The sequence below is a fragment of the Oryctolagus cuniculus genome, chromosome 13, assembly GCF_051225735.1.
Source record: "Oryctolagus cuniculus isolate XC-2025 breed Fujian yellow rabbit chromosome 13, ASM5122573v1, whole genome shotgun sequence".
In the NCBI taxonomy this organism is placed as follows: Eukaryota; Metazoa; Chordata; class Mammalia; order Lagomorpha; family Leporidae; genus Oryctolagus; species Oryctolagus cuniculus.
The window spans coordinates 32847782-32861517 of NC_142879.1; positions in this window are offsets into that span (position 1 = coordinate 32847782).

The window sequence follows — 13736 nt, forward strand, 5'->3', positions numbered from 1 at the left end:
TATACAGCAGAACTATGTATTACTGAAAATAGAGGTTTTTTAAAAATATTTATTTATTTTATTTGAAAGGCAGAGTTACAGAGAGCAGAGACAGAGAGAGAGAAAGAGAGACAGAGAGAGATAGAGAGAGAAAGAAAAAGAGATCTTCCATCTGCTGGCTCACTCCCTAGATGCCTGCAATGTCCAATCTGAAGCCAGAAGCCAGGAGCTTTTGGGTTGCTCATGCGGGTGCAGAGGCCCAAGGACTTGGGCCATCTTCTACTACTTTTCCAGGCCACAGCAAAGAGCTAGATTGGAAGAGGAGCAGCCAGAGGTTGAACCAGCGACTTTACCCGCTACACCACAGCACTGCCCCGAGTTTTTGTAAGTATGCTTATATGCCATATAGTCCTTTATGTCATGGACTTTCTGATATGAAGCTTATGCAAGTTTCTCTGGAGTACTGATTTGGGAGACTCTGGCCAAGGCAGGCTGTGCATGTGCTTCTAGAACAGTCCAGTTATGTCCAAAATCTGGTTTCTGTAAGCCTAGAAGGAGGCAACAGATAAACATGTTTGTGTGTCAGTTCCATAACATGTACTTCTCAGGTTTTGTCAGCATTGCTCCTTCCTAAGGGACTGAAACATGCTTCCATGTGTGTGTGTGTGTGATCATTTGCTCTACCTACAAAGACATTTGTTAATAGCAGTTACAGATGGTGAATTAAGGATGATACCATGGGAAGGGCTCTGATGCCAACAAACAGGGAGGAAGACCCACAAGGCTGACCAGAGACCAGGATCCTGGGGAGGGCACTGGTAGCAGACTCACACGTAACTGACCTTTCCAGCTCACAGGCTTCCGTCATGTGTTGGCTCACAGCCAATTGGCATCACTTCATATTATTTCCTCCCAGGCCTGGGCTGATGAGAATAATGGAGCTGTATTTTGGACACTTATCCATGAATAATCAGGAGCAACATTCAGGCATAATACACATCTGTGAAATCTCTTTTAGTCTCATTAAAAAATGTAATACAATATACATTTATTTGGTTTTCTGTGTTAACTTTATCTTTAGTATTCTATATGCTGCTATGTATCTGGTTGTCCATAAAATACTACTTGTCTTTCAGAAATAGTTTTTTTTTAGAATAAAGACACACGTTTGTATATGTGTGCATGTGTTCAAATATGTTACTCCTGTTTATCAAATGTCTCCCTAAGAGGCCTATGTTTATGACTATGGGAAGCAGGGTTAAGTGGTTCAGCAAATTCTTTAGTGTGAGTTACAGAGGTACAAAATAAACAAAGAACTGATTTCCTGGAAATAAACTTACTCTCATTGTTTTAGGATAGCTGCAAAGCATTAGCTGTTAACCAGATAGCCACTTCTATCTAGGCTGTGCGGATCAACCAAAGGAAACATCCCAATCATCCTTAGATGAATGAGGCAGTTTTCTATACTGTTTCCTCTCAGTCAGAACATTTAAAAGGGAAATAATGTGGTCCAGATGTTTGTCAGTCATTCCACCCAATACTTTGGATATTTACTGCATACAAAATGGAGTGTCTGAGTTTGATTCCTGAGTCTGGCTCCTGACTGCTCTACTGCTGGTGTGGACCCTGGGAGTTAGTGTTAATAACTAAAATAATTCAGTTCCTTCCACTCACATGGTATTACTGGATTGAGTTCCTGTCTCTCACCTTCAGCCTGGCTGTTGAGGATATTTGCAGAGTGAACCAGAAGTTGGTATTTCTCTTTTTCTCTGGCTCTCTTTGCCTCTAAAAAGCAAAACAAAGAGACAAAATTTTTAAAAATGGTGTTACTAGAACATCAGACTCATAGAATGGCAGATGTCCTAAACAGCACTCTGGCCTCAGAATCAGCCCTTAAGGCATTTGGATCCAGCTAAAAAGCCCACGAGAGTATATTAGGCATGGAAAGCCAAGACACTGTGGCAAAAAAAAAAAAAAAAAAAAAAAAAATGACCTAAATGAAAGATCTCTGTGAGTCAGATCCCAGTGGAAAGAACAGGCCAGCAAAGGAGGTACCTTTCTTTGAAGAGAGGAGAGAACTTCCACTTTGACTATGGCCTTCTCAAAATAAGATCAAAGTCGGTGAGCTCAGGGGGCTTCCATGGCCTTGGCAACTCATAACAAGAGCTTAGGGTGATTACTGATGTCATAAATAAGAGTGTCAATTGTTGTCAACAACAGGAGTCACTGTGCAGTTACTCCCCATGTAGGATCTCTGTCCTTAATGTGCTGTACTATGTGAATTATTGTAACTAGTACTCAAACAGTACTTTCCACTTTGTGTTTCTGTGTGGGTGCAAACTGTTGAAGTCTTTACTTAATATATACTAAATTAATCTTCTGTATATAAAGATAATTGAAAATGAATCTTGATGTGAATGGGATGGGAGAGAGTGGGAGATGGGATGGTTGCAGGTGAAAGGGAGGTTATGGGGGGGAAAAAGCTGCTATAATCCAAAAATTGTACTTTGGAAATTTATATTTATTAAATAAAAGTTAAAAAAAATTGTGTCCTAGAGTAGGTACTTAGTCTTTTATACTTAATCTTTTCTTGTGGACCAAAAAATCACAGGGATATTGGTCTATAGTTCTCTTTCTCTGTTGTATCTTTTTCTGGTTTAGAGATTAAGGTGATGCTGGCTTCATAGGAGTTTGGAAGAAGTCCTTCCTTTTTAATTGTTCTGAGAAAAATTGGAATTAGTTATTTAACTGTCATGCAGAATTCAGCAGTGAAGCTTTTCTTTATGGGGGAGGGGCTTTACTACTGATTCAATCTCTATCTTGGCTATTGGTCTGTTTAGATTTTCTTTGTCTTTATGACTCAATTTTGGTAGGTTGTATGTGTTCAGAAATCTATCCATTTCTTCTAAGTCTCCCAATTTGTTGGTATACAACTCTTTGTTGTAATTCTGGATGATTCTTTTTTATTTCTGTGATATCTGTTGTTACATTTCCTTTTTCATCTTTGATTTTATTGATTTGGATCTTCTCCCTGGTCTTTTTTTTTTTTTCTTTCATTAATTGGGTCAATGGTGTATCACTTTCAGAAGTTGAGTATAATGCCAAAACCAAATAGATATCTATCAATATTCTTTGTTTTTTTCCTTCTTTCCAGAGAAAATCTCAGATCTTTAACTGAACGGACAGGATAAAAACTGTTGCCCTGCTTCCCTTGCATTTAGGCATTGTCATATGGTTATATCTTGTCAGTGGGATATAAATGATTATAAATGTGACAGCTTCATGGAGATTTCCTTAAAAGACATCCTCTCCCTGTATCCTTTTTCTTCCTTGTTTTGTGTCTATCCTAACTGAAGCAGATAGGGTATCTGAGCTGTAGGTGCCAATCTGAATCATGAGGAGGAAGAGGGCCACACCCTTGGGATGGCAAAACTCTAAGGTCAAGAGCCTGAGCTTTTACAGTACTCCTTTAATAACTAAATCCAGACTTTTACATGAGAGTGAAAAGAAGGGATTTACTTCTTTTGTAAAAAAAATAACAAACAAACAAAAAACCCACAAAGACTTATTTACTTGAAAGGCAGAGCAACAGAGAGAGAGGGAGAGGGAGAGAAAGAAGAGAGAGACCTTTCATCTGCTGGTCCACTTTCCAAATGGCTGCAACAGTCAGGTTTGGGCCAGGCCAAAACCAGGATCCAGGAACTTCATCTGGATCTCTTCCACGGGAGGCAGTATCCAAGCATTTTGGCCATCTTCTGCTGCCTTCCCAAGCATATTAGCCAGAAGCTGGATAGAAGCAGAGGAGCTGAGACCCAAACTGGTACTTTGTTATGGGATTCCGGTGTCAAAAGTGGTGGCTTAACCCGCTGGACCACAATGCTAATCCCTGTCTCCACTTCTGATCCAGTTATTTTGGTTTAAAATCAATTCCAATCTTAGCTAATTTAAATATTTTGCCCAGGGTCATACAGTTAGTGAATGGCAGAACTGAGGTCCAAACACCAGTTTGGTGACTCGAAGGCACAGGTCCCTTGCTTTAGTGCTACACTAATCCCAGGAGTATATAAGGACTCTTCACTCCACAATATTGTATATTTAAAGTAGGTATACTTGATCCTGGAAGAAAGTTGGTATTTTGTTTCCAGTTGGCCATTTCTTCTAATTGCATTTGACTGTGGCTGATATTAAATTGGGTGCTATACCCCAAGTGCATACACACAGTTTTTGGCAAGAAGAAGGGTCCCATGAAGGCCTGTTTGACCTTGAATTTTTGTTGCAGATGCTTGGACAACATGGATAATGCACACCAAAGCTCTTAAAAAATTAGATTTGCATGAAAATGATTTCCAGCTGCCTTCTTCATTTGCATTAAGGGAAATGTGCCTGAAGGATTTGCTCTGTGTCATGCTGGGTCTGAATCTGCACATTCTAACTGGATTGCTGGAAGCTGTGTTACATTATCCACATAATTCAAAGAATAGACCACAAGTCAGTTCCCTAGCTATTTTAAAGACATGGATTTTGGGTCTCAATTACCTGAAAAATACCTCAATTCTACACCCAACATTACAAATAAGATGATAATGAACTATAGTTTGTTCTTGATGATGATAAGAGCAAAAAGTTTAGAAAATAGTTTTTTATAGATAATTTGATTCCACAGCTCAACATCTCAAGAGAACTAATTGAAAAGTTATTAAATTCATGAGTTCATAAGATAGACAGATATGATGGAGTTACAAATATTATAGCTGTCTATATAAAAGAAAAATATTATTCATTTTTGTCATCTCATAACAAAACAAAACAATCCAAAAAAAAACTTAATGGTAATTTCATGAACAAATAGATATGGGATTTTTAAGAAAAAAATTCGAATTTTCTAAGTTATTCAAATAAGTTCCAATGTTTACACCATTGTGATCAAAATTGTGTCAGAATTTTATAAGAATAAGCAAAATAATTCCAACGTTTACTTAGAAAAATAAATTAATGGAAACTGCTATGATAATTTTGAAAATACATATTAATGAGAACATTACATTTTAAAATATATTACAGAAGTAAAATAACTAAAACATTGTGTATACATAAAAGTATAAACAGACTAGTAGACCACAAAATATATAACAACTCAATAATGATAAAGAAGCAATGAAAAAAAGGAGTAATAGATTATCCAATAAATTGTATTAAGATGTTTAGTATTTGTATAAAAAGTTAAGTTAGATGGAAATCACATATTTTACATCAAAATAAATTCTGGGTATATGAAAAAGAACATATGAATGAGGGAGATAAAAATAGTGGCTACAGGTCAAAGGTTCTGGGTGGATATGAATTTAAAAACATAAAAACATAAAAGCAATAAAAGAAAGGATGAATATGTGTGACTCTATAAGGACATATAGCTTTTATATGACAAATAAACAATATAAAATCAAAGGTAGTGGGAGTTCCAAGTTTTGGGATGGCAATTTAAAGAACCCTCTGGACACACTCTCCAGAGAAATAAGCATGACTGGTGGAAATTATTACTAAAAAGTCTTTGGAAATTTTCCTAAGGACATACAGCAAATGAAGAAATATTTATTCCAGAAGATCAGCTAAACTCAGCAAGAACAGTGAGAGTCCGTAGTATTTGAGGCATAACCTGATCCTTCCACCTTCCCTCTCCCCTGCTCCTATCAACCCGATAGAGGTTTTACTCTGGGAAGATGGGGCTCAAAAGACAAGGACTCTTCTTACCGCTCAGCTCCCAATCAAGTGGCGTAACATTGAAAAAGGCAGGCCATTAGCATTTCTCACTCCCTCCAATCCTGAGCTGAAGAGAAGTCGGTGGTGAGTTGTGCTCAGAGGTTAGTGGTTACTTTTCCCCACTCATATCCCACAAATAGGAAGAAGACTGTAACCTAGATGTAGGATACAGAGGATACTTGGGTTCCAAGTGCCCTGACATATACTCATTTATGGGACAAGGACATGTGATGGGGGTGAAACCAGCAAGTCCAGAGGCTATCATCCCACCAGAATAGTGGCTCAGAAATTTTGCTAGGTGGGAAAGTCAGGACACAGAGTTCTGAAGCTGTCTCTAAAGGAAGTGGTTTTATTTAAAATAAAATGTCTACTTGTTCAAGCCTATGGGCACTGTTGAAAACTACTCCTCTTGAGTAAGAGTAATGAGCACACCATCTGTCAGTTTAGTTTGCCAGACAGAACCAAGGAGGGAAGCCACTAAGAGCCCCTGTAGACCCAGAAAAAATCATAAACACCAGTATCAAAACTCCCCTTATCTGAATTTAAATGGAACAGACTATGGAACTGTTTGTGCCCCTGGGGCATTGAAGAAGTTAATAGTCATTAAGCCATTCCTCAAGTCTAACAGCTGGGAGTGATGCTAAATGACACAGACAGCTTAATAGAGAGATCAGGGAAAAAGACACTCCCAGGATCCTATTACATTGGTGGCCCTAAAGCACTCAGGGCATGAATTCAGTCTAATGCATGTTTTCCTTAGGCTGAAAAATAATTTTAAAAAAAGACTAGGTGTCTCATAGTCAAAAAAGATTAAATTGCCTAGTGCTCAGATCCAGGTTTCTAAATACTGATTTTTTCTTACAGGAAAGAGGACTCAGTGGAGAAAGAGCTGCATCTTTTGCATGAGAAAATTAGAAAGTGGTCCACATGAAAAAGATACTGAAGCCAACTCAAAGGGGCTTCTACCACTTAAACCAGAAAATTGGGACACGAAATGATAACTGGTATCTATAAATAATTAAGAGTTCATGTTGATACCAAAAATGTAGAAAAGAAAATAAAGTGAGGAAGACATTTTCCTTGTTCTATACATTTTGCTTATATTCTAATAACTGTCAAAAAGGACTAATGAATATAGAAGGAGTGACAGAGTTAGAAAACAACCATTTTACCACCATGACAAAATAATCGATTTGGGTAAGCATTGTCAATAGAAACTAAAGGCATTGAAAATGTGTAGGGTTATCTGATACTTACTCTCAAAACACTTACACACAGATTATTTTTTACTTAGAAAGTTATAAAAGGTGCCTTTAAAGTGAGGAAAGTTGACAAATACCAACTTAGCCAAGTGATTAAAGTTAACATCACTAAGGATGGGGCCAACTGAACTCATGTACCTCTTGATGAAGGACACAGATCGCTTAGGTCATATTCCTGCAGAAAATGGAAAATTGGTTTAATAATTTAAAACCAATCAGGGGCCAGCGCTGTGGCACAGTAGGTTAATCCTCCGCCTGAGGTGCCGGCATCCCGTACAGGCTCCAGTTCTAATCCCAGCTTCCCCTCTTCCAATCTAGCTCTCTGCTGTGGCCTGGGAAAGCAGTAGAAAATGGCTCAAGTCCTTGGGCCCCTGCAACCGCATGGGATACTGGGAAGGAACACCTGGCTCCTGGCTTCAGATCAGCGCAGCTCTGGCCATTGAGGCATTTGGGGAGTGAACCAAAGGAAGGAAGACCTCTCTCTCTCTATCTCTTCCTCTCACTGTCTGTAACTCTACCTCTCAAATAAATAAATAAAATCTTAAAGAAACCAATCAAAGGAAAATAATCAAATGAAAGCCAAGGGAGGGACATTCAACTATAATTTCTGACTGTATTCTCCTATGGACTCGGCTTCCTTCTCATCCCTCTCATTAATAAGCCAACCCATTCTGTTGATTTCAACTTTTAAATATTGCTAGGACCCATTCACTTCTCTCCATTTTCTGTTGCATCATGTCATCTAATTGCTAGAATGTATTTGCTAGCTGTTTCCTTTGAATTCATGCTTCACAGCTTAACTCGGGTGATCTGCCTCCAGTGTAAATTTGGTCATGTCTTTCTCCTGCTTCAAAAGGTTTCTGTGACTTTCAGTGGCTCTTAGAATAAAACTAAACACTTGAAATCTGTTTAATAAAGCCCTCCTTTCTCTGGCTCTGACTTTGCTTCAATTGATACAACTGGATTGCTGAAACCATCTTAGAATTTGCAATTTCTCTTAGCTTCCAAAGTGAGGTGCATTCTGTTTCATGTAGGCTTTTATCCACACCTAGAATTTTTTTCTTTCTATTGTACCATCTTCCTTTTGAGAGAAACTCTATTCTTTTTTTTAACTTTTATTTAATAAATATAAATTTCCAAAGTACAGCTTTTGGATTATAGTGGCTTTTTCCCCCCAAAAACCTCCCTCCCACCTGCAACCCTCTCATCTCCTGCTCCCTCTCCCATTCCATTCACATCAAGATTCATTTTCAATTCTCTTTATATACAGACGATCAGTTTAGTATATATTAAGTAAAGATTTCATCAGTTTGCACCCACACAGAAACACAAAGTAGAAAGTACTGTTTGAGTACTAGTTATAACTTTAATTTACATTGTATAACACATTAAGGACAGAGATCCTACATGAGGAGTAACTGCACAGTGACTCCAGTTATTGACTTAACAATTGACACTCTTGTTTATGGCGTCAGTAATCACCCTAGGCTCTTGTCATGGGTTGCCAAGGCTATGGAAGCCTTTTGAGTTCGTCAACTCTGATCTTATTTAGACAAGGTCATAGTCAAAGTGGAAGTTCTCTCTTTCCTTCAGAGAAAGGTACCTCCTTCTTTGATGGCCAGTTCTTTCCACTGGGATCTTACTCACAGAGATCTTTCATTTAGTTGTTGTTGTTGTTGTTGTTGTTGTTGTTTTTTGCCAGAGTGCCTTGGCTTTCCATGCCTAAAATACTCTCATGGACTCTTCAGCCAGATCTGAATGCCTTAAGGGCTGATTCTGAGGCCAGAGTGCTATTTAGGACATCTGCCATTCTATGAGTCTGCTGTGTATCCTGCTTCTCATGTTGGATCATTCTCTCCTTTTTAATTCTTTCAGTCAGTATTAGCAGACACTAGTCTTGTTTATGTGATCCCTTTGACTCTCAATCCTTTCATTAGGATCAATTGTGAACTGAAACTGATCACTTTGACTAGTGAGATGGCATTGGTACATGCCACCTTGATGAAGCACCTATTCTTACATCACGTTTAAGTTAAATAAGATTTAACCTAAAAGATTTTCCTACCCTCCCACTTGTACCTCACCCAAGTTTGAGTTACACGCACTTTCTATGTGAATCTGACACATTTCAAGTCAGGACTTTCCATATTGCATTATCAAGGGCAGGGAACTGAATCTAACTTCTTCACTATTTTGTTACCTAGCACTCAGAATGATGCTTGGGACCTAGTAAAATTCAGTCAGCTTTTTTTGATTGAATGCATATACAATTGCAGTGGGAAGAGAAACAGATATTTAACAAAGTAGTGAATGTTTCAAATGGTGCAAATGATAATACTTAAAGTTTGAGGAGTAACTTTTTTAAAATTTTTAAATTGTATTTAAAAAAGAATTACCTGGCCAGCACCGTAGCTCCATAGGCTAATCCTCCACCTGTGGTGCCGGCACCCCAGGTTCTAGTCCCGGTCGGGGCACTGGATTCTGTCCCGGTTGCCCCTCTTCCAGGCCAGCTCTCTTCTGTGGCCAGGGAGTTCAGTGGAGGATGGCCCAAGTGCTTGGGCCCTGCACCCCATGCGAGACCAGGAGAAGCACCTGGCTCCTGGCTTCGGATCAGCACGGTGTGCCGGCTGCAGCCATTGGCAGCAGCAGCCATTGGAGGGTGAACCAACGGCAAAGGAAGACCTTTCTCTCTCTCTCACTGTCCACTCTGCCTGTCAAAAAAAAAAAAAAAAAAACAATTACCTGGTTCAATATAGGATTGGGACAAACATGAAATAGGCCTGGAACACATTATGGAACCTGAAATGCTCATAATAAAATGGCAACATTAATGTATAGCTCAAAGAATGATATAAATATCCACCAGTCCATACTACTACACATTAATTGAACGAATAAATGCATAGGAGAAGAAGCGACTCTTCCTTCTGCAGTTAGAATCAGAAAATATAAAAAGAATGAGGAAAATAGATATTAGGCAAATACTACAGAAATAATTGTTGTAGGCAAGAGACATCAATAAGTAAACATTTGAGGAGTAGCAGAATATTTGTATAGCCTCAAAATTAATTACAAAGAAAAATCAGTGATTTCATAACCAAGAGATCAGATAAATACCACCTCAACAAAATGATAAAATTTAATGTGATTGGTAGGAAAACAACAGACGAAATGTACTCCCTGATGAGATATGTTGAGATGTGCTAAACATAAACATTACTACGTGGCATTTTTGTCAAAAATGCATAACCTCAATATATTAATGAGAAAATATCAGACAAACTGAAACTGAGGGGTATTTTGTATTACAGCTTTTCAGATGTATGAAGATCATAAAAGACAAAGGAAGACTAAGAGTCACAAATTGGGGAAACTAAGAAGAAATGACAACAAAGTGAAACTCTGGTCTGCATTGGATCTTGGCACAGAAAAAAAAATGGCCTTAGTGGAAAAACCTGCAAAACCCAAATAAAGTTTGTTGGTAGGTTAATAGTAGAGAAAAAAATGGTTGTCTTAGCAACCAGAGTATTGTGGAAGAAAGCAACTGTTTGCAAACACATTAAAGCACATTAAGGTATAATTGGTATACAATGACACATGATGTTCAAGATGTTGAAATGTTGACTGTTTTTCTAAATGAAGACTGATCTCTCATGTTGTCTGTCAATTGTTAAAGTTCTAGGAGTCTAACAACAGCCTGTTTTACTTCTGTTTTTCTCTCTTTCCATTGAATTGTACCAGAACCCATGGTTTGTGTAATCTAGGTCATCTGCTTACTATGGACTGACTATTGATCCTCCTCACATACACTGATAGTGTAGTGTGCTGGTTCCCCCAAATTCTGTCAGACTTGGATGCTTAGTGTAATGGTTGCCCCTGAGGTTTGGTTAGGAAGTGTAGCCCCTGGGGTACTGAATCTTTCATTTTCAGGTCTACAGGACTCACGGAACCATCATCATGAGATTCTGCTAGGGTCGAGTCCCTGGGTGCAAATGAAGTTATAAGTTGTGCAACAAGCAAATGTCCGACTCTTCTCCTCACTCTCTGATATGTCAACGCCTCTTAGGAAAGTTCCCTCTAGGGCAGGGCTACTTGCCTCAGCACAGCCTCCAACTTCTCTTTGCCAATTTCTCTCTGTGTATTTCTCTCTCTCTTTGTATGTGTGTGTGTGTGTGTGTGTGTGTATCTGTGTGTTGAAAGTGGTAAAAGGAATGGACTCTGCCCCACTGAAACTATCAAATGCTTCTTGGGGGATAAAATCCCAAAGGTTAAGAATACCAAGCTCTCCCCATGAGAATTAATAATTTTAATTTTTAATTTCATTTTAAATTATGTAGTACAGTCTATCATGCACAAAGGAGATAAAATAATATAACAAGAGCCTATTTAAAAATGTCAATATTTGCTTTAGGTTAACTTAGTAGGAAATACCCTAGTTACTCTTAGTTAGTGAACAAATATCAACAAAACATGAAGTAATTAAATTTAATACATCACTTTGCCATAGCAGCTTTCCTATCCATGCATATGATTTCACTTTATTCTGATGTTTTTTAAAAAAATACATTCACAAAAGAACTGGATTAAGCAATACTTTGAATTCATTATACTTGAAAGAACTTGAAAGTCATAAATAATATTTGTTTTCAAAATAACATTAACAGATTATTCAAGTTTACCTTCCTACTAATTAATGAGGTTTTTCTATTTTTAAAAAACTTGCTGAATCCAGGGTTGCAGTTTCTTTTTATGATTCACTTCCTGTACCTTAAATGCTCTGAATAAGTTATTTGAATTTATAATATTTTACTCATAGAAAAACCAGTGCAGCAATTTATTCAGGGCCTGGTGTCATTTTGCCCACATGTCTCCTGCATTTTTGGAAACAGGGTGTCCCCTATGAAGAGTAGTTTAAAAGGAAAACACCCTAAGTAGCCCATGACTAAGACTGAGCACATTTCAAACTTTTTTCCTAAATGAACAAGTCAAGTCAGTTTACTCTCCAAAATATGATCAACTCCATCCAACACCTTGTTCTGATATTTCAAAGCTGATTGACCATTGATTTCACCACGATGACTGTCTTCACTTCATTAAAATGATTAATGTGTGTGGGTCTGGGTATAGCTATAGCACTGCTGTTCCTGTCCCAAAGAGGCCACAAGGAAAGCCTTGGTATGAGGCCGTCAATGTACTCCAGAGAATTCTCTCTGCAGCACAACTACAAGAAAGAGAAACTTTCTTTGAAGTTGACAAAAATAAGAAGAGTGATTGCCTGAACCCACAGTTCTTGGCTAAATACGTCCTGCAGCAAAACCTTAATTTTAACTCATAGTGATTCCCTTCCATGTCCCAAACCAGGGTGACCAAAAAGACTAAAAAATAGTTGACTAACTTATCTGAATTTTGTCACTTTTTAAGTATGTGAGAAGGTAAGGAGATTTCTTGTACCATTTTCCTGTTATTTTCTTATTTTCAGCATCATTTATGAAGTTCACACAATACCCATATCATTGCTGATTTCATATGCCACACTGGGCCAGGTTATCAAGATCAGTTGTTGTTGAAACTCTAGTATAGATTTGTTTGTTTAGTTTCTGTGAAGCTCTTTTGTAAACATTTACCATCATTTTACCATAAGTCAGATTATTCTCCATGAGTGGATTTGACCTCATGCAATCAGATGAAGGTCTCAAAAGAGAAATGTGAGATTTCCTGGAGAAGAAGAGATTCTGTCTCAAAACACTGACTGAATTTCTACCTGTCTGCCCTATAGATTTCAGAAATATCAGTCCCCAAAACTATGTGAACTAATTCCTTTATATGGATTCATAGATACTTATCTACATCTATGTATCTATCTATGTGTCTATGTATTTATCATCCATTCATCCACCCATCTACCTCATTCCCTCTCTCTCTATCATCTATCTACCATATATCTAATTATTCTGTTTTCCTGGAGAATCTTGGTTAATATAACTTATTATAAGCCCATTTTTCTTCTCTTTCTATCAATAGTCTACATCTAGCCAAAATAAGACTTTTATCTTTGCTTCCAACAAGATATTCCATTCTACCTTAACAACATATGATTTCTTTATTCATTTGGGTAATGTTTAGATTTAGTTATATATATTAAAATCTTTGGAATAGGCTTCCAAGTCATTCCTATTTAGATAGAGTTTTGCCAACACCATTGCCATCTGCTGTATTTCACAACATTAATCTAAAAATATAGTATATTTGGCTCATCTCTTAAGGAAAATTCTCTTAAGCTTATAAAATTCCTAAGAACAGGAGTAAAGAGGACATGAACAGTATTATCTTTTAGAAAGTATAAGGCAAAAAGAATCAAGCGAATTTCCCAGATGTGACAATAGTTAAAGGACTATAGTATCTGAGTAGTGAGAACAGAGGGAGCCAAGTCCCCAACTTTTGATGTTACTATCAGTAAGATATAAGGTAACATCAAGAACCAGAAGTAGCAGAACTTTTTAATTTTTTGATTTTTAAAATAGCCATTACTTCTCAAATCTTCTAAATAAATTGCTTTTGGCCTGAGACCTCATGTACCAACTTTGGTTTCCTGATAACTCCTTAAAGACAAGTCATGAATTCTTGTAAAGGAGGGATATGGAAATGTGCACTGGACTCTGATGTGTTAGCAAGAGAGAAATATCAACAAAACTCCTGATAGCAGATTTTGTTTTAGATGTTCTTACATTAGTTTCAATA